Raw genomic sequence first — 22,283 nt, forward strand, 5'->3', positions numbered from 1 at the left:
TGTTCCTTGGCTGTTGATGTTTTAAATAAGGACCATATAAAACTTAAAGAGGTTTATATATGTAGTGCATACATGCCCACAAAGAGGGTCTAACAGTTGTTACATAAGGATTCACAGCATTAATGTTTAGTGTTAACTGAAGACCACCAACACTGAGAAGTTGACCTATATAAGGAATCCTTCCCACTCAGATGGGTGTGTGCATGTATGCTCATCGGAATATCCTAGGAATTAATTGCCTTTCCTTAATTTCATTGTACACAGGTTGTACATTGACAATAAAGGTATTATTATTAGCCCATCCTCTGCATGCAAAATCCACCTGCATAGTCTCTACTAAACTTAATCATTGTAATCCAAGCATCTCTGGCATTTCCACTGTTTGCAAGCCTTTGAATCATCCTAGGCTGTATTTTTCTGCATTATTATTGTTCTGGCTGGGGTTGATCTGATAGTTAGGAATGGCTGCTGGGGGTCCTGGCTTAGTGCAGAACCTAGAAGAATAGTTGGCCATCATCAGAGGTTTCCCAGTCCCATAGTTTCACGATTGCTGCTATCATTTCTGTGATTCCGTCATTCTGCCTGAACAAACTGAGATTCACAACTTCTCTTTGCAGAAGTTGTGATTAGCAAAACTTTTTTTAAAAAAAGAAAGGAAGGAAGGAAGGAAGGAAGGAAGGAAGGAAGGAAGGAAGGAAGGAAGGAAGGGAAAAAAGCAAAAGGCTAAGTGAGGTTCCCTGAAACCCAGCAGTGAACCTGACGACTTTGCTATGGAAGAAGAGTTCACATCGAGAGTTTCAGTGACCAGGTTCCTTGCCAACTATTGAAGCAGCTTCTGTAGCTCTCCCTTTAAAAACAGTCTTATCTACAGCTATTAAAGGTAAAGGTAAAGGTACCCCTGCCCAAACGGGCCAGTCTTGACAGACTCTGGGGTTTGTGCGCCCATCTCACATCTATTGGCCGGGGGCCAGTGCTGTCCGGAGACACTTCCGGGTCACGTGGCCAGCGTGACAACGCTGCTCTGGCGAGCTAGAGCCGCACACGGAACGCCGTTTACCTTCCCGCTGGTAAGCGGTACCTATTTATCTACTTGCCCCCGGGGGTGCTTTCGAACTGCTAGGTTGGCAGGCGCTGGGACCGAGCAGCGGGAGCGCACCCCGCCGCGGGGATTCGAACCGCGACCTTTCGATCGGCAAGCCCTAGGCGCTGAGGCTTTAGCCCACAGCGCCACCCGCGTCTACAGCTATTAGCAGCTGATAATGCTTGACTCCATGCTCTGAAAAGCCTCACTGCTGATTCCTACAGATCAAACCTCCGCCAGTACACTTACTTCTGTAAAACAAGAAAATCCTTAATAAACTATTGAAGAAGAAGAAGAAGAAGAAGAAGAAGAAGAAGAAGAAGAAGAAGAAGAGCAGGCCAGGCTGTTTGGTTTTCTGGATAGTTATTGAAGGTGGCATAAAGAGGCAGAGGTGTCATGTTCAGCCAGCAAAGGCAGACCTAGAAGATGTCTAATGTTCTTCCATTGCAAAAAATATAAAAAGGTGAGGGTCCCCACCTGCCTTAGGGGCCTTCTGGGTTAAATCTAGACCTCTTTGGCCTCATGGTTACCAACACTGGACAACAGATAAGCATACCAGAGCTGTTCTATATGGCCAATGGACTGAATAGCAGGCTCTTAGGGTGGGCAGGCTTGCTGCTCCCCGCCCCCTCACCAATTTCCTTGCTGGCGGCAGCCTTCTTCCAAAATTAATTGCTGATCAAAGTGATATGGCCTTGAAGACAAAAGGAAGAAATTGAGTAATTTCTCATTTTTCCATTTCCTCTCCTAATCTGTCAGAATATCACCTTGTTCACTTGCCAGAGAGAGAGAGAGAGAGAGAGAGAGAGAGAGAGAGAGAGAGAGAGAGTCTGGCAATTACTCTGGTGCTCTGACAGATGATAAAAGGACCCCTACCCCCCTGAGCTGTGTTCCCATGTATTGCCCTTCCACTACATCACTGGGGGCGGCAGGAGGTGGAACTCTGGGAATTTTGAGCCTGGCTTTTGATCTGCATGTGGTTCCTGCTTTTGAGAGGAGGGAGCCAAGTGTCAGCACCACTGACAACACTACTCATCAGCTGTGCAATGAAGCTGGCTCTTTTTCTGACTCCTGAGCATAAGCAAATTGCACTGCAGTTGTACTGGTACTTCTTTGCACAGCACACTGTGTTATGGAATGACAGCACAAATGACCATGGGAAGAAGGGAAATTAAGATTCCATTTCCTTTGCAGGGCACTATATGTATGGGGAAAGAAATAGCTTCCTTCTGCACAATATCCCTGGAAGGAAAGTGGAAATGTGCATTTCACAAATTTATTTTATTGCATTACATTGCATTTCTATCCCACCTTTTCCTCCATGGAACTCAAGGTGGTTTTCCTTTCCCCATGGTATCCTCACCACAACCCTTTGAGGTAGGTTAGGCTAAAAGAGAGTGTCTGGCCCATGGTCACTGACTCTCCCAATGTGGAGAGCAGGGGCAGATCAGCTCTTGGCTTTCAAAGCAACTCTGCCACCACCCCAAAAGAAAGAACATCACCAGCAACCTTGTCTCATATTTTTTTAATTTAGAAAGGGTAATGTTGATGTGATAAAGAAGTGGGAGCAGCTGGGGAGAAGCCAATTTTTAGAGCATGACTTGGATTGTCTGGGTGGGAAGTTAATCAGGAGTTATGGGTAAAATTCATGCAACTGAACTGAGTGGGGAGCAGGTGAATTCAAAAAATTATTGGGGGTAATTTGAAGAAGAAACTGATTGGCTTGCCTTCTGGGAAATGTAAATTTGAGTCGTTTTAAATTTGCACTTCTGCATCTAAATTAGCATATGTAAATTTGTGCGTTTCAACAGCGCCCCCTGTTGTAAAATATTTAAGTACACTAGGTTGCAAGGGAGTCATATTAATTGTTAGGATTAGAAGTGAATAAAAGCCAAGCAGCTCACACAGGCATTAGAAGAACAGAATGCAACAAAATGTTGCGTTATGAAATGCCAGCCAACCTTGCCCGCTTTGAGGGTATTCCATTCTGTTTTCCCCCTTCCCCTCACCCTGTCTGTTTGTATTCCCCCCCCAACAGCACTCAGGACTCCTCACTGTGCTGTTTTGGGGTCCCTCGCAATAATTTCCCCCCTAAAATTGTTTCCCTCCCTTTGCTCTTGCATAAACCTTGGGGTTCCCCTAAGCCAAATGTGGGGAACCTTTGGCCCTCAGGATGCTTGGCCCATTGGCCATGCTTCCTGGCGCTGATGAGAGTTGCAGTTCATCAACAGGGTTCCTAGCTGCTGCCAGACCTAAGCCTTCCCTTTTGTGCCTAATGGTGTTGTTCTGGATACATACCAGATCAGCAATCAGAGAAGACATTCGCTATTGGTATAGGTAGGATCTGCCCACCAACATACTGCAAAAGTTCACTCTCCAAGGCTCCCCAATTTGCATCTAGGTCCTCCAGTGTGTAGATGCAAGCTGTAGGTGTTTGCATGTGCAAATAAGTACCACCCTAGACTTTCCAAAGGATGCAGATGTCGGTGGTTGGCTTGAGAATTTAACCCATTAGGAACTGGACTCCGTTAGACAATCCCTCCCATCTACCCACTGTGTGTTTTATTTTGATTCTTTCTTTTCCTTCAGTTATATATTGCAGCCTAGTGTGGTGTTCCCAAGGGGTCACCCATCCAAGCACTGACTTTAGCAAGATTCAGTGCAAACCATCTCCCCACCCATAATAGCAGCTACAGGGGGGAAGGATTAGACAGGATTAGACAGGATCACAACAGAGTGGGAGGAAAATTAACCCCCTTTCCCCCTTGTGCCATTTTGCTGATTAAAATCCCACCCACCCCCAAGCTGCTGTTTACACTAGGAGGGAGGGACTGCTTCCAGGGGTCACTTGGGCACCAATAAATTTTCCTCTATAGGCTAAAACTAACTTTGGCATCAAGTGTGGGCAGGATTAGACTGCCCTTCTCCAGCACCAGTTAAGGGGCCCTAGAGCACAGTATGTGTGGGGTGTTTTAAAGGAGACTCTAAACATAGATCTCCCACATCATGTCTAGCTTGGTCCTGCATGAGTGTGGTCTTGGTCAGTCCCCCGGATGGGAAGCAATTGTGAGTGAGCTATAAGTACGATCAGTTAAAAATCCATCGAAAAACATGGAAATCCAATGGTGCCTGTTTCCCGGCTGCCGTGTGAACTGTTCAAGATGCAGAACCTTCGTCTGTGAGTGGGAATAATGCTGGCAACATGGCCCTTACAATTTGTGAGGACTCTTTTTGTGAATTCTCCTCCTGGAGGAAGAAGGGAGGCTTCTGCAGAATGTGGCACCTGGTTGTGAACCCTGCCAGGGCAAATTATTCAACAGCACTTTGTGGCTTTGTCGGACCAGTCTATCCAGAGGTGGAGAGAAGGGTGGGGTTAGGGAAGAATTTGGAAAAGGGTGGGTGGGAAACAGGGTCCAGGAAAAACAATTTATTTGTTTGGCAAGCTTCTGAAGATGCTCTGAAGAATCCAGAGTTTTTGTTCCCTTACATTTTTCTAATTGCAAACACAAGCCAAAGGAGTTGATGTTGGGAGGTGCCGCAACTGCTTGTTTCTAATGAGTAATTTCTAGGCTGTGGACCAGTTACATACTTAAAGCAGATTTAGATGCTGTTTTCTCTTATTTATTTGTGCTCAAAAATACTACAATGTGAACACACACACACAAGTTCAATTCACCACTCTCAAGGGACATCACTTGAGCTACTCTTTACTTAAGTTTACACTACTGTAAGCCTCCTCTAGTTCCTGGCAATGGTCTCAGAGCAAAAGTAATATGAAGCACATAATTCTGGGACATGTGCAGACATCCAGTTGAACTGAGCATCTTGGTAACAGCAATTACCATCATTCCTGGCCATTGACTGGGGCTGGTGGGAGTTGAAGTCCAATGTGTAGTGTGTGTGTGTGTGTGTGTGTGTGTGTGTGTGTGTGTGTGTGTGTAGGGCTCACCTACAGAACTGATTAATGCTGCTTGGCTGGAGGGCTCCCAAGGTTGAATGAGCTTAAAACAGGGTCAGAGTTCAAAATTTTTATCAAAGTTACCCAAGGGGAAACATCCATAATAATGTTTTTTTTTCTGTGTGTGCTCACTTGTCCTAACTAACACACATACACCTCGGTAGGCAATTCTTACCATATACACCACAGAAAGGAGCCTTGCTGTTAGAGTGACCAGATGGCTCTGGCAAATCCAACCAATATTTTTAATTAATTGCCCCTGATCCATTGATAGGTTAATTGTGCTGATTAATCAAAGTAATGCTTTTAGACCTGGCAATTTCTGATTGATGGATGGCTTGGAAACCTGTCTGGCTCCCCCTCTGCCACCCCACCCACCTCCCTCCCCCTCCCCCAGCCAATCGAGGCAATTCTTCAGCTTTCGGTTGGGTAAAGGAGAAGGAAATAATGATTCTGCTATTCCTTTGAGACCAGGCCACGCTTTCTAAGGAGCTTACTGTTTCAAGTACCCACCTATCCATCACTCAACCCCCCCCCCACCCCCACCCCTTTCCAGTGTTATGCCTTTCAGGGATCTTGTTGAAATCCCCCCTTTCAGCCAAAACACAAGGACAGAAATACATTGTGTAAACAAACAGAGCAAATAACATTGTGAATGGGTTTCCCTAAGTCACCAGGTGTTTGTCCTCCAAGCAGCTGCCCTGGGGGACCAATCCTGCTGAGCACTGAGAAGCAATGTTAAGAAGCGGGGGGGGGGGGGGCATTGAGGGAGCTCAGAAACCTTGTGTGATTGAGATGTTGTTATGTTGGATCCTGGGCTGCCTTGTTTGATTTGTTTTAGCTGTAGGGTTGTTGATGGAGACAGCCAGTCTGTGTTTGCCACTGAAGGTAGCAAAGCAACCCAGGTGGAGGTTATCAAGGGAGCTGCTAATGTGGGGGGTGGGCACTGGTTTAAAAGAGCCTTTTCTGCTTGCAATGGGAGGTTTCTTATAAAAACAGCTGAAATGGATGTCACGTTTTACATCCTCCCCATTTTCAAATCCAACATATCTATTTCAGAAATAATGTTACAAGAGTACAAGCTTCAACTTTTGGTGCAACAGTGTAATCCCACATGCACACCATATATTTAAAGTGCTAGTATGTGACTTCAAACAGCAACAAATAATTCTGGAAGCTGTAGCCTGCTAAGAGTGCTGAGAGTTGAATAGGAGACCCTGATTCCCTGCAAGGAGTTCCAATTCTCAGGGTGCTTTAACAATCAATCCCTCCTCACAGAGAACTCTGGAAATTGTAACTCTATACAAGGAGTAGGGGTCTCCTCTCAGCACCCTTAACCAACTGCAAACTAGAACTCTTTGGGAGAGAGAAACCATGACTGTCTATTGTGGTGTCATAGTGCTTTGAATGCATGGTGTGAATATGGTCTAAGTCTAGGACAGCCTTCTCCAACCTACTAACCCAACCACAGATATTTTGAACAACAACTTCCATCAGCCCCAGCCAGCATGGGTACTTGTCAAGGATGAAGGGAAGTGCAATTCAAAAACATTTGGAAGGCACTTGGTTGGAGAAGACTGACTGAACAGTTTGTCTCAGAAGTGAGGCCTATAGAGTCCAATGCAGGGCCAGCCTACAAGGTGGGCTGAAGCAGCCACCTCAGGCAGCAGAACCACAACAGGCAGCACCCCACCCCACCCCACCCACTCCATGTCCTCCACTAGTGGAGAAGCAGCAGTAGCAACAACCTCCGACAAGATCTTGCTGCAATCTCATGTGTTCCCTAAGATCTTACAACAGCTCCACAAGGTCTCACTAAACCTTCTGCCTTTGACATTTCTTCACAGGTGCTGTTGTTGGACTCCAACTCCCATCAGCCCCAGCATCACAGTCAATAGTCAAGAATGGTGGGGGCTGGAGTCCCACAACATCTGGAGGGCCACAGGTTCCCCATCCCTGGTGTAGACAGTCCTGAGGTGAAGGGACCAATGGTCTAACTTGATATAGGGCAGCTGCCTATGTTTCTATGTTTCTGGGCAGTGGTGCAGATTGGACCCAAAAGGATGGAGCAAGCAAATGGCCTGTAGTGTCTGTGGCAAGGGAGAGAGGCTCAGTAAGGGCATCTTGCCTGAAGACACACATACACTGCCATTACCAAATAAAAATATGGAGTCAGTATTGTTGAAGTATCATCTGTAGCATGAGACACTGGAGGAAAAGCAATCAATATGCAAGTGAGCAATCCTGTTTCATGGGCTGAGTGCTTGCCCACCTATTTAGCAGATGGTTGGCATCGCTTGGTTTGTCACCATTGACTTGAGAGTGATAGACCCATAACATTCATAACACATGGTGCAACTTTATGGCTGTAAGATTCTGCTGTATCATCTACTGCTGGCAATTAAAATACTACCTTGTACAGCAAGCCAAGAGCAAACTTTGCAGAGGGATGGGAGTTGTGGTGAGGTCAAAAGGGAATCGCAGTTGTTGACACCCTTCACTTGCCAGAGAGTATGTGTTGTTTGCTGAGTGTTTTGTCAGCTAAATTGTACTTCACATTTTTACTTCATTTTGGAATGTGGTGTGTGTGTGGAGTGAGAGCTATGTATTATTGCTTCAGGCATGGAAAAATGTACTTTTTCTGGTGCTGTGAGGAGCGTGTGTGTGTTTGTGTGTGTTTGTGTGTGTGTGTGTGTGTGATCTCCCCAAGCTTTCGACAAAGTATTCAAGGCATCTAACAAGGACAAAATTAAAATAACATGATAGATGTACATATATATGTATGTATGTATATTATGTATATAAAGTACAGCAATAATGCAAATCCATAATGTGGCAGAATTAATCAAATCAAAACAAACAAAACAAAATCCTGAAGAAGCAGTGGTGGAGATAAGCTACATTTCTGCTTGTCACACAGCTGTCAGGAGTCACCGGGGCTCTGCCAAATGAGAGAGAGAGAGAAGTTGGCAACCCTACACTTCACATACTGCATTCTTCACAACACGCCGGAGTGACTCAGCATAAACCAAGCAGATTCTTCAGAGCCTAAGTGGTCCCGTTAGAATGTCAGGAACGCTTTTGGTACTCAATATAGCACAGCACAGGCAGTGAAGTGCATTGTGGGATTTGTTTGGCTGGCTTTGAATTATTATAAAGTGGGTCACCGCTTCCCCAAGCTCACATCCCAGCAGAATCTGTGTCTTTAACAGTTGTATTACGGTCAAAGTTCAACAGGTATATCTTTTTCCCATGTAGGGGAACTACACTTGTTGAATTTCTGCTTTTCAGACAGCTGTTAAAGGCACAAGACTTCTGACTAGAAAATGGGGAGGGGTGAGGTGAACCTGAGTTGTGTCAGTTACTTGATTGGTGCCATAATGTCTTCAAACTTTGCTATGCGATGGGTCTATCACATTGTCCGGTAGTGGCCACTAAAACCTCACAAAACACAGTATGAGGAAGTGGGTCTCATAGGTTTTTATAAAGTCAAGATGAGAAGATCAAAATCATGAGGTAAACCAGGAGAAATAGGCTAACTTGGTGCTCAAATTATAGATGGCTAGTGGGGCTGGCTATGCCCTTTTGGGGTCTTTTTATAATGGCTCCTACAGCTGCTGTTTTCAGGGATCGCAGAAGTAGCATGGTTTGGCTAAAATGGGGAGGGGTGTCAGAGGGTGGGGCTTGTAGATAAACCTACAAGCTTGTAGATAACCTATAAAGAGTTAATAGGTTAAGTCTTTATATAGCTTTACATTATGGAAAAGTGAGGAACCTCTGGCCCTCCAGATGTGGATGGATTAAAACTTCCATCATCTGGTGCTGATGAGCATTGAAAGTCCAGCAATATCTGGCCATTGCAGATAACTGCATTACAGTGCTACTTAGATTTAATAGCACTATCTATTCTGGAAGTGGGAGCAAAGTTTGAGAGTTCCAGATGAACTTTGCTTGGATTCTCTCCAATCCTATCCTGTGTGCAGTTGTTATTACAAGACAGTTTATTATCTTTCAGTGTACATGGAAGCAATGCTTTCCTTGATTGAGATTTGCGGTTCTTGACTTACTTACTTTTTAAAAATCTTCTACGCAAGTATGATTTTGCATTGCTTTACATTTTTAAGGATTTTTTTTAATGGGTTGGAGTTTAAGAAGAGATGACTAGATCTATGGTAGGATAAGCAGCCTACAGGGAAAATAGAATCTTAATCAGTTGGAGGGTTGGCATTCATCAGCGAGGCATCAATCAAAGGATGCTTTTAGGTGTGGGATATTCTGCCCTTGGGTAGTAGGATGACCCAACAGTGTCTCTTCCAGCTCTCTGATTCTAGGAACATTTTGCTTCACAGACATTGTCAAGTGTAGCGTGTGTCTTCCCTCCTTTAGATTCTTCTTTCAGACATTGCTATGCTGAATTTCCACTTGTGTGCATAGCAAATCCTCATGGCAGTGCCTCCTTTTGTAAAGTTTCAGCTCCTTCTCCTCCCCCTCCTATTGCATAAATCCTTCTTAATTCCACTTTGCAGGTCAAGAGGTATTTGCATGACTGGCCTTTTTCGGTCTGATAACCTGGGGATCAATATCTGCTGTTACATAGGGTCTCTGTGGTATGAGGACTGCAGGGGACAGGTCCTGTAAAATCAGCATATCGGAGTGAACACATGCCCAGAAGGGATTTTGTCTTCACTCTTTTGTGCTTCTCCTTCAATCAGGAGACACAGCACTTTCTTAAGATCACATCTCTTGTCTCCCGTGTGCACCTAGAAGGTATAAGCAGAGAGGGGGTGCAGTTTGCTACACAGACACTTGACCTCTAGGAACTGAACTGTGATGAATTCCCATACCCTTTCCCCCTTAGCTGGACACCAAACAGCTGTCCCCCGATAACAGCTTTCACTCACCACTCGCATGGCTGGGAGCCCAAACCAGAGCCTTAGAAGCAAAAGATCCCTATCCAATTACCACCCCTTGGAGCTGATTCTAAACATGCATGTCTTCTCCTCCTCCCCTCACCCAGCCATTTTTAGCTAGCAGAGAGACACTTCTGGTGGGGATCCCATTCCATGGAATACATGCTTCCAAGTCTAGAGAGTTGTTGATAATCTATACTGAAAATCCTAACAGGGAAAGTGGGGTTGTTGTTCTTTTTTCTTTCTGGGTAGCATACATAGGACATTATTGCAGTACCAGGGAAGCACTGAGGCAGCATGGAGATCACAGGGGAGGGCCGTAGTGATGTAATCTCGTCAAGCTGGCCTGGCAGTTCCCAGGAGGAGGAGGGATGCTAAATTCAAGAACAAGAGAGCAAGATAATGACAGGTAGCTGAGCTGTGGAATGCAAGAATGCAATCCTAACACGTCCTTCCCCAACCTGGTGCCCTCCCAACATTGTTGGACTACAACTCCCAGCATTCCTGCACATCAGGCCAAGCTGGCTGAGGCTGATGGGAGTTGGGAGTCCAAAAAACATCTGGAGGTCTCCAGATGCAGTCTTAAGCAATTATTAAATGTCAACACTGAGTCTCCAATAGGACTGCCAACCAACAGCGGGTGGGGAGGAGAAAGCTACCTGGCTAGATTTATTTCCAGACCAGTGAAAGTTAGTTCCAAGGCCAGCCTCCCCTGCCTCCTCCTTCACTCCTTCCCCCTTAGAAGAAGTGGGACACATGTGAACAGACAACTTTTGTGTTATGTTCCACCACCCGCAGGTTGGCTCTGCCGCTAGATTTGCTCAGGGTTCCACCCCCAGGTCTCACCCAGTAGCAGAATTTTTGATTTTAAGAGTTGGCAACCCTAATCTCTGGAGCTTGCCAAGAACACATTAAGCAGTCAGCGAAGGCAGTTGCAACCTTACAATGGCCACACCAGATCTATGGGGGTGTTATTAAACTAATCTAGACCAACCAGCATTTCGGATGGACTGAACAAGACATGGGACATCATGTATATGAACAAGTTGACTTTAGATAATTTGAAGAGAGTATAGGCCTGAGGAAATCCTTTTGTTAGTAACTGGAACACTGGCTTTGCAGAACCTATCAATTAATGATGGAGTCCATTGATGAATGACTATCTTTCTTTATTTCAATATTACAACAGTAAAGGGTTCTTAAAATTAAAGATGAAAACAATCGAACAGTACATTAGATTGGTACATGTTGCTCCTGCTGGGTGGGGCCCAGATCCTGAGAGATACCCAGGAGCAAGTTAAGGCTGAAATTCAAAACCCATTTACTAGGAAGCAAGCCTCCTTGGACACAGTGTGACTTACTTATGGGAAAACATGCATAGGATGGCACTGCAAGTAGTGCTTCTCTGCAAAAGACCAATTGCCTACCAATAGCTATGCTAAAAGTGTTCCTTTGAGCAGAATCAAAGACATCCCAATTGCACATCTTGTAACACTTTGACTGTTGGGCTGACAAATGAAATAGTCTGGTGGAAGGTCCCGTCCGTGTCCCCCCCCATATTCTCTATTTTTTCTGACTTCACCTCTCACTTCTATTTCTAAAACTCCTCTGAGCACCTGTGAGTAATCTCACTTTGTGCCTACAACCTGCCAATATTTCAAGCTCATTAAGAATATTCATTGGTTTTCCTCTTAACCTCCTCTAAGTGAATCAATGTCTTTTATATTATAAACAATAGGTTCATTGATAGTGGGAATTAAAGCGCCCCTTGAGCTGGGGGTGGGGAAGGGGTAGAAAATTGAAGCCTACAACAGCAGTCTTTCCCCCTGCTAAGGGGTTATAGTGAGTTGCACAGTAGAAAATTAAGTGTGAATGTTGTTCCAGGCTCCTTTGACATAATTTCATTTAAAACATAGCATTTTTTTACTAGGTGCAACATGAACTAAACATCCTAGTTGTTATAAGTATTACAGTTGGGCTCCAATAATTTATCCCAAGCCTTACAAGTTCAAGCTTGCAGATGGAAATTTTTGATCCCCCTTTTATATTATTTTATGGTTAGTTTTTTTATCATGCATGACCAAGAATTGCTTTGACCTTTCCCGCAGCTCTGTCAAAACTGCCACAAACAAGAGGATTGTTCTCTTCTCATTGAATTTCATGGTGTGTGTTTTTAAAATGATATTGTTCCTAGTGCATTGCTTGTTTGTGCTTCCTTGCAGTATGTTGTGTGATTCCTCCCAGTGCAGTGTTACCTGTCTCTGCAAGTGTTGTTCATTGGCCTAAGTAATGGAAACAAGACCTTTGGTTTAGCCACTGGTCCATTCAACAGTTTGTTCAGTGCAACAGCTTGTTCAACCTTCTTGAACACAGAGATATCAGAATGAAATTTAGTGTAAGTGTTGAGGACACACTTCTTTGTTTCAGGCTCTGGTACCAGCTCAACTTCCAAACCTGTTTTTCAAAAGCGTGAAGGTAAATAGAAAATACACTGTAATGTGATCGCTGCTTTCGAGACTGAGATAACCAGAATGAAAGTCAGTATACATGTTCAGGACACCATTTTACACATCAAGTTCATACCCAGTTCCACCAATCCTTGCTTCACAAGCTCTTAACAAGCGTTGACAACCAACATGTGAAAATATGACTAGCACCCAAAGCATTTTCCAACCCTTTGGATATGAGCTGCTGCCCTCACTTAGAAGCCAAAAAGTCCCTGGGACTTGACCATAACTCATTCTTTGGCCTCGTGAGCTATGGCTTGGCAGTGAATTCAGCCTTGGCTTGGCAAGCTGGAAACTGACACTGATGCTCTTTTGGAAATTCAGAGGCATTGACATCACCAGCTGACATCATCAGGGTGTGGGTCCCAAGCATGATCCTAAGATGTGATGGTTCTTCATGTTCTAACTGATCCATATTCAGCCTCCCGCTGTCTCTACATGGGCTTTCTCTTCATGCCTCCAACTCAATGGCAACCGGAATCCTTGCTTCACCCCTTACTGCCTTAAGGGCTTCGTCTCACTTTTCAGACTGTCTAGAATAAGGCCTTTTGTTTGAAGGTATTATTATCCAGCTGTAAAGGCTCCCTTTCTTGGAGTCCAAAGGGACTGCAGATTTCAACCACTTATACTGCTTCCCAGTTAATTCAAGGATGAAAGTAAAGGTGGGTTTTTAAAATATATATTAAAAACCAAAAACGATGACGCACCTTCTCAGGCAAAATACTGCATGTAATTTAAATGAATTAACTTGGCATATTTGGTAACAAGGTGAAGGTCCTTACATCACATAGTCACAGTTCTTGCTTGAGCTGGGTAGAGCTTCTAGCTCCATCTCATCCAAGGAGGAAAGATTGCTTTCACCTTAATATTGTCAATTTCAGCATGTTATTCTGCATGGCCCTGTGGGTAACTGTAATAGTCTTTGTGAGTATGGAGAAATATCATCCCTAGCAGGACATTTCAGCAGTTTGCTCAGAAATTATCCCATTAATCACAACTCTCCAGGGAGGCAATCTGAGCTCAAGGGATATCTATGAGCAGGTGATTCTGATGACCCATTTAGGCATAAAGTTTTCTTATGTATCTGCATAGGACGTGGAGTAATAACCCACAGATCAGAAACTCATGAGGAATATCCTGACTATCTAGTTGATAAATACCGTAGTCTACGTTGCGGCACAATTATGTAAACTTAGTCTCTGGACTTAATTGCCTTATGGGGAGCCCTCTTTGATTGATAATGGCCTGGTTCGTGCATCACAGCTTAGCACAAATGTATGCCCTCTGAGAAAGGTGATCATGGCTGCCTTGCTTCTCCCAAGTCATTCTGCTGATGGACTGTGGTTTGGCTTGGCTTGGCTTGGTGTAAAGCAGGGGTGGCCAACTCCCAAGAGACTGCAATCTACTTACAGAATTAAAAACTGGCAGTGATCTACCCCTGTTTTTTTGGGGTTCAGGTCAAAGTTGGTGAGCTTTTTTAGGGAGGAGGAGGAAAGCCCTGTTTTTAAGGGTTTCGGGGAAGAAAGAGGAACAGCCACTCACCAAGAGATCACTGGGGAAACAAATAGCCTCAATGAGCAAACTCCGCCTTCTGTCCTTCTGTTCTACAGAGCGTGCAACAATGGAAAGTGGTGCGAGGGGGACAGATTCTATTTTACCCAGCGATTGACCACGATCTACCAAAACCTCTCAGGGAGCTACCAGTAGATCGCGATCGACCTGTTGGACATCCCTGGTGTAAAGCAACTTGATTTAGTGGGTGGGTGATAGATAGAAATGCAAACTATTTGTCGCCTTGTTTATTCCTTCTTGAGTAACCACTCATTGTCATGTTGAGTGTGTCTCCTCAGACTTTACTTCTTCCTTCTTCTTGTTGCATTAGTATTACATTCCTTTTTGTTAACCTCATGACTCCATGAAAGCCACATATTAACTTCTCAGAATGGCTTTGTTTGCCAGGGATAATAAACCTTAAGTGGTCTTACCAAACTATTTATTCCTGCAGTCAACTGCAATATATATACCAAATTCAATAGGTTTAGCATCTTGTCCACACCCAGGGAGCGTTTTTTGCCCCAGATGCCAAAGAACTTGATCAGGCTTGAGTCACGTATGAGCCTTGTCCAGGCGGGGAGAGGCACCATTTCTGTCCCACCTCAGAGGCATCCCCTCTTCTTTTGCCTGCAGTGCTGAATAATAAAACCCATGTTGCCTTTTTATGCACCCCTCAAAGCCATTGCAGATTTCCTAGGGACTCTTCTTCCATCCAGGCTGGAAAGGCAGGAGGTTGGTGGTACATGGAGATTAACAGCAAAGTACCAAAGGAGAGGGGGACCTCATAGATTGTTTAGAAAACACTAATGTGTGGTTGACGTAGGTGGTGGATCCTGATTGCATCAAGTGAGTGTCGTGCAAAAGCCCAGCTGGAGGGGCAGCTCAGGTTCAGGCAGTTTGAGTGAGCCTCGAGAACCAGCCGGGGAATCAGGTATCAGCGCAATGCGGTATCGGTGACACAGCCCAGGCCGAGTGTGTGTGCTCCACCGGATGCAACCCGCTCCTCTGCATTCTAGCCAAGGGACATACGATCCCTGCATAATCCTACCAAGCTTCTGTGCAGGGAGAGGAAAGGAGAAGAGACCTCTGCCCTTCAGAATTCCAGCTCTCCTTTCCTTCAACTCCAGGCAGCCTTTAATATCTGAGTTTCTCCTCACCACCATCACTGCTACCCTTTTCCTCCTCCCCCCCACCACCCCATTTCCACTATAACTGATAGATGTCTTGTAGATTTTCCTACAGACAGAGACCACCAAGGGTTGCTAAGCCGGCTAAATTTCAACCAGTCGAACCAGTTTGCAGCTAAGCCTGCCACCTGGCTGAGGTTTCTTCTTGCTTTGAAAAGCTGACGCCTGCTCAGCGTATGCACAGAGATCCATGGAAAACTGCAGGATGTCCTTTACTTGTGATCTCTCTTTTCCCCCTCCACTGGCAAGCTGTGTGAGGCAGGGATCCAAAAGAAAGGTTGAAACTGAATTTTGGCATCACCAATGCATGTACAGATGCACACACATATACTCCTAGCAATAGCAACTAAAGTTGCCATTGAATCCAAATCTAATGCTTCGGCATAAGGTGACTATGTGCTACCTTCAAGATCTTGCCTTTAAATACCAGTTGCTGGGGGATGCAAGTGGGAGGTGGCCATTGTGCTCACATCCTCCTTGTGGGCATTCCATGTGTGTCTAGTTGGCTACTGTGAATACGAGGTGCTGGAGACAGATAGGCCTTTGCTCTGATCTAGCAGGGCTTTTCTTACAACTGAAAAAAACCAGCTTGATCAGGTTGGAAACCTCTATTCTTGCAAATCTCTATGCTTCCCCATATTTCTCTTTCTGAAATGCATTTTCTAAAAAGGTATCTACAACCTTTCCCTGTCTTTAGGGTGCTGAAATGCAGAAGAGAACAGAACTCCTGCATCTTTAATAGAATTTCCTGCAATTCTCTTTTCTGCACAACTAGTAAAGGTGCAGGAGCTCTGCCTTCTTTTTGCATCTGGCCACCCCTAGCACCACTGCATGGGGAGATTTAAAATGAACAGGTTGTTGTATGCTAATTGCATTTACTATGTGAAAAACCATGAGTTTGTATCTCTTCCATATCCAGCCTGGATGAGGCAATTGTAATATTGCAGGGTCTAGATAAAGGACTGGGTCTACCCCTGCAGCAGAATGACGTGAAGGGGCATCGGAATGGTAGAATGGAATGGAATTCAGCTGAAGGATCACGTCTGAGTCATCAACACTCAGCACCACAGCAAGTTAGAACTGCTGTCCTTGATGTAATAATTTTCTACTTGTGGGGAGTTTTTACATGGCAGGTGATATATTTGCCACCTGTAATGAGCAGTATACACTGCATTCTTCTGCCCCAGCTTTCTACCATTTCATTCTGAATTTTAAGACCAGCCCAAAGCCACTGTGGGTTTTCCCAGTGATGGCTTTCTTGGTAGCTGCTGTGGGTATGACTTCTCCTGCAGAGCTAGCTAAAATGGTGCTGCCTAGATATTGGTGGGCTCCACTTCCACCAGCCCCATCCAACATGGTGAGTAACCAGGGTTGGAGGGAGCTGCAGTCTAACTACATCTCAGGCACCATATTGGCTACACCTGGTTGTACTGTAGCTACACTCACAAGGCAACCACTGGGCTAAATAATTTCCTCCTTGCACAGCCAGAGATCAAGTTTTTGGATGTGAGGAAAGAAGCATCTGCCTAGCCATTGTTGCAATGAGATGCTGGAGTAGGTGGATTTTTGATCTGCACCAGCAGGGCCAGTCTTGTGTTCTTATGTTTATGGTCACCTGGCTGCATGCTGGACTCTATGACTTGCCACCTGAGCATGGGGAAAGTGAAGGAAGATCTAAGACACACGAGGGGTGAATGAGAGATAGTGTGCTATATAGTTCAGGGCGTTAGTAACCTTCTCCCCACCACACTAGCACCCCCTTTCTGATCTTCTCCCCACCCACTGACCGCCCCTGTGGCTGCTCATATCTCCCCTCTGATTACCAAAAGGAATTAGAACCTGGCCAGCACTTTCCTGCCCTGGCTTGCTGACAAATTCCAGGTTTAAAGAAATACTTTCTGTAATTTATAACTTAACTGTGTGCCCAGATTCTATTTCCCGGGCTGATACGTGCGCTGCTGGTGCCCTCTTCGGGGCAATGGGTAATATTGCAGCCAAGGTGGAGAGATTGCTTCTAGGCACTAGAAAAGGACTTACTTGGTGAAGGAATGTGACCATAGACACACCACAGCTCTGCATAAAGGAGGTGGTGCTTATAGCTGTGGTTCACTATTCCTATGCCACACCCATGGCAAAATAAAAAGCCTAACTTTTGGGCCTCCAAAAGTTGCCCACCATTCCTGACCATCAGCCATGCTGGTTGAGGCTGACGAGAATCATAGTTCAACAATATCTGGAGAGCCACAGATCAGCCACCCTTCCTCTACAGTGGTACCTTGGGTTACAGACGCTTCAGGTTACAGACACTTCAGGTTACAGACTCCGCTAACCCAGAAATAGTACCTTGGGTTAAGAATTTTGCTTCACGATGAGAACAGAAATCACGCGGTGGCGGCAGAAGGAGGCCTCATTAGCTAAAGTGGTACCTCAGGTTAAGAACAGTTTCAGGTTAAGAATGGACCTCCAGAACAAATTAAGTTCTTAACCTGAGGTACCACTGTACAGACATGCAACAAGGAGCCTTAAGTATTTCCCCCCTCAGATGTGACCTGAGGCTTTTTAAAAACACATGTCCATACGTTAAGCAGAAAAGCAGAATAATACACTGAACCAGTACTTTTGATTGGTCTTTTGTCCTCTGGAGATGGGAACTGACAAGAATCTCGGGCCTAGTGCTGATATTGAAGTGAGTGGTGACGTTAAGAGAGGTTCGAAGGAAATCCCTGATCCCTTCAGAAGCTGCTAGCCTCCAACTCCCATCAGCCCCAGTCAGCATGGCCAATAGTCAGGGCTGGAGCAGTAGTCCAGCAACATCTCCCATCCCTGGGTTAAGGGGTAGGGGATTTTGATATGTATCCTTCATAGGACGAAGTGGGGAGGAAGCCAGGCAAAGGTACCTATTTCACCAAAGCAGGATGCACACCTGTTGCCCTGAGTAGTGTTTCTGCAGACCTGATGACAGATCTTTGGATCATGATGCTTCAACAGCATTCCCACCCACTTACTCTGGCTCCAGCTCGCTCCCACCACTGGTGTTTGAAGTCATGTGCACATGACCTTAGCCACAATCCATATCTATCCTTTTTGATGCATTTTTCTTCAAACCAGCTTCCATCTGGTTTGAAAATGAACACAATATTCACTTTGCTCTTAAGCCGCGGTGTGCACATTTTTGGCAGCCATTGCACGTGTGCAGATGACAGCTTCATGAATAGGTGTTTGGGAGGGAGTTGCAGGTGTGGGTTTTAAAAAAACAGTTAATGAGCATTGAGTAAAGACATCCCCATCCCTCTCTCTGCAGCAATGTAGAAATGTGGCTTAAAATGCAGCAGTGGATGAAACGACCTCACTGAGTATTAAGCCTCTAATGTTACATGTCTTGGCCTGAGCTTCATCTCTATGTAACCAAAGCAGTATTGTCTACTGAAGCAGCATGCACATGGTCCATACAGGAGATGGTATGGATTGTATTGAATAGGTGAGCGAAGAAGCAAGAGGTGTGGCTCTCCAGGTGTGGTTGGACCACCACTCCCATCAACTCTGACTGCCGGCCCTGCTGGCTGAGGCTGATAGGAGCTTGGGAGTCCAACAGCACCCAACAGGTTGCCCATCTCTACACAGCACTACCAACCAAAAGCAACATCTTAAATTTGCAGAAGAGTAAGAACCTCTATTTGGTGTGCTAGGAACAAAAATTGGTGTGATTGGTGTGAAGCAACAAAAAAGATTAATAGCCTAATTCTAGGTAATTGTTCAAAAGCTCATTCCCATTGGGTTCAACTGAGCTGCAAGCTGTCAAATCGCGAGCTGGAGAACATGGCTGAACCTCCATGTCCCCATATGCAACAGGAGATGGGAGAGCTGCCTGCACCACCCTCAACCCTGTCACCTCTCATCTCACAAGCAGGACCTGGGGTTCACGGTACAGCAGTGGGGAAAAGGGCAGGTGATGATGTTTGCATGCAGCTGCCTCCTCTGCTCTATCAGGGTGCATTTGTGTTCTCAGGATAGCAACTTGGTACCCCTCCAAGGACTTACAGTGGTACCTCAGGTTAAGTACTTAATTCGTTCCAGAGGTCTGTTCTTAACCTGAAACTATTCTTAACCTGAAGCACCACTTTAGCTAATGGGGCCTCCTGCTGCTGCCGCGCCACCGGAGCACAATTTCTGTTCTCATCCTGAAGCAAAGTTCTTAACCTGAAGCACTGTTTCTGTGTTAGTGGAGTCTGTAACCTGAAGCGTATGTAACCCGAGGTACCACTGTATTCCCTAGTCCTTATGTTTAGGACTGCATGGTAAAGTGTGGAGTACTTTCCAGGAAGCCCTGTCTTTAACCAATGACACTTCACTTCTATATCTAGATAAGGATTTTTAGGATTGGCCTCTTAAATATGGAGAGAGAGATCTGTTCTAGATTAAGTGCCCATAGATGGAGACTAGAGAGAGGGTCTTCTTGGAAGAGGTGAATTAGTGGACTACTTTCTCCAGCAAGCTTGCCAACACAAGCTTAGCACCAAGTGGGTCATCTGTGACAGCTCAGATTCCAGGGTGATTTGAGGTTGTTGAAAGCTTTAAGGAGACTGGGTGCATCCTGGGTGCAGACAAAGCCAAGCTTCTGCCTTTCCTCTCTTCCACTCTGTGGTTCCTTTTAATCGTTTTCCTGTGACCACCCTAATCTCTCAGCTGCCCTGGGTGGCCTGGTAGAAATGGGCAGTGCAGGATTCCATAGTCTCTGTGGGGTTAGGACTTTATTGAAATTTGGAGCTAAAAATAGCCTTCTTTTGCTCTAAGGGCTGTATTAAAGGTCACAAGTGAGCTAAGTATAGGCTGTCACCAAGTCGTTCCTATATATAACTGTGCTGGAGCTCTAAAAGCGACCATCTGTTAATAAGATCATATTGGCTAGGATCAGAGAGTTTGAACACACACAGAGTTTAGGAGGCAGGGTGGATTTTCTCTGGGGAATGCACTGCCACAAGAAGGTGGAAAAGGCCACATGCATAAATTGATGTCTGCAAGGATTAAATAAATAAATGGAGGATAAATGAGTGGCTGCTACCCAGGCCCAAGATACCCTGAAAAGTAACATTCATCACCTTTTGTGATCAGACACTGAGGATTAATAGGGGATGGGGACCAGCATTTTGCCTGCTTGTAAACTTTGTGAGACATCAGATTGGCCACCATCACCTTCAATGTTTCTTGATAGCACTGGTGACTCTTGACCATTGCTCCTTTAATAGCAAACTTGAGTGGGGTGTGCAAATAAGATTGCAGCCAAAATGGGGCCACCAAGACAAGAAAATATTAGCATGTTTGAACACTGACGTTTGAAGGTGTACAAATATTTTTTTAAAAAAATAAAAACTTAAGGGGATGTCTCAAACCCCCCCCCCACACACACACACACACAAAAGTGGGAATTTGCACTTGACCCCTGTACATATATTTCAAAATTCTGGTGAAATTCAGATATATTTGAAATGCTAGCAAACTGCTTGATTGGAAAGGAGAGGGGGAGATTTCCCCCTCCCACTCAGCTGCTTAATGTATGTCTGCATGTGAGGAGGAGACTACAAATGTCAAGACATTTGACCGCCATCAGGCTTAGTGACAGATTTCAGTATAGTCTGCTGCATGCGAACAACAGGACACTTGCTGCCCCTGGCTATGTTTTGGCCCCTCACACAGTCTGCCAGAGTGTTTACTGCTGAGAGCTGAGAAGATCCGCTGTTACTGAGAGGATTCCAACCCACCCCTTGGAGAGTCCTTGCCAGGCAACAAATCTGCTCCATCTCTTCACTCAGGGGACTATACCTTGTAATGTCTCTTTTGACCTTGTATGGAGCACCACATGCTTTTCTTTAATGAGGGCCTCACTCTTCCACATTAAGATCCAGAAGCAGAGCATTGTTGCTGCCCACTGAAAAGCAAATGATGCTTGCTTCTCCCAGGGCATATGCCAGGGAAACTCTTCTTGTGAACAAGCCTGAGTGTGTAGGGAACTTTTTCAACCTGGGGGCCATATTCCTGCACTGGCAACCATCTGAGTGGTGGGCAGCACATGCTAGGGGTGGGCAGGGCCAGAGGCAAGGGGGTGGAATAATAGGTGTGGCTCTTCTCTTGGTACAGTAGGCTATATTCCTGCCATGCAACAGCTGGAGAGTTCTTCGTTTGGATGCATTCAGTTTGGCATTTAATATAACCTTTCCACTAATAACTGTGGCAGTAGCAAGAGTTGGGTATTTATCAAATTTAGCACACTCCACCTCCAAAAAAATAACCCTGGGAACCCAGATTATCCTGTCTTCTGCTGTCTGATTCCTATTCTGGCAACAGGATTGTGGTACAATGCGCTGTAGTTTAGTCACCCTAGAAAAGCAACACTGTGTTCAGCAACCTTGGATTATAGCAGGTTGGGCTGTTATAATATCATTTAAACAGTTTCCTTTTTTAAAAATAACTTTTTTATTCAAAATTAAAACAAAACATATTATCCAGAAACATATCATCCTTATTTCCCCCCCCCTCATTTTTCCTCCCTTTTTGCATCTCATTGCCATATGATCCCACTCTTCACATATTTCTCCACTTTTCACCCACATGCTCCAACTAAAGATAACATTTCATGCACCTGCCAAAGTGGATTCTACCAGCTAGCCCATGAAAACTCTTCTCCTTTCAATGCCCGCCGGGTTCTGGGAGAAGAGGGATCTGGAATGTTTTCTAAAGACACTGAGTCTGTCAACTGTCTCTCCCCTGATGCTTCTTCCTCTTCCTGCTCCTCTCCCATTATTTACCAGCTTTTCACCTCATCTGCCTCTGAGCTATGACCTCCCACAAACTACCGTTGTAAATCTATACTGTCCTCCTCTTCTGTAGAAGGGCCAGGCTGAGGAGGCGCTTCCCACCATTCCCCTTCTGTCCAGTCCCTGACAATATGTGAGGTTTCTCAGAATGTGGGCTTCATGTGTTCCACAAATACAGATGGTGCATTTTATGGATCTTGAGACTGCTGTTACGAAAGCAATGAGCAAAGAAGGACGCTGTGGCTCAAGGAAACGGATGAAAGTCCAAGAAGCAACT

General features: G+C 45.1%; 1 protein-coding gene across 1 annotated transcript in view; it reads left to right on the forward strand.

The window, feature by feature from the left end:
* IGFBP5 (insulin like growth factor binding protein 5) overlaps positions 1-22,283 on the forward strand; it is a 40,444-nt gene that overhangs the window by 11,115 nt on the left and 7,046 nt on the right. The gene's annotated exons all lie outside the window — the stretch shown is intronic.

Source organism: Podarcis vaucheri (assembly GCF_965113315.1).
Source record: "Podarcis vaucheri genome assembly, chromosome: 1".
Lineage (NCBI taxonomy): Eukaryota > Metazoa > Chordata > Lepidosauria > Squamata > Lacertidae > Podarcis > Podarcis vaucheri.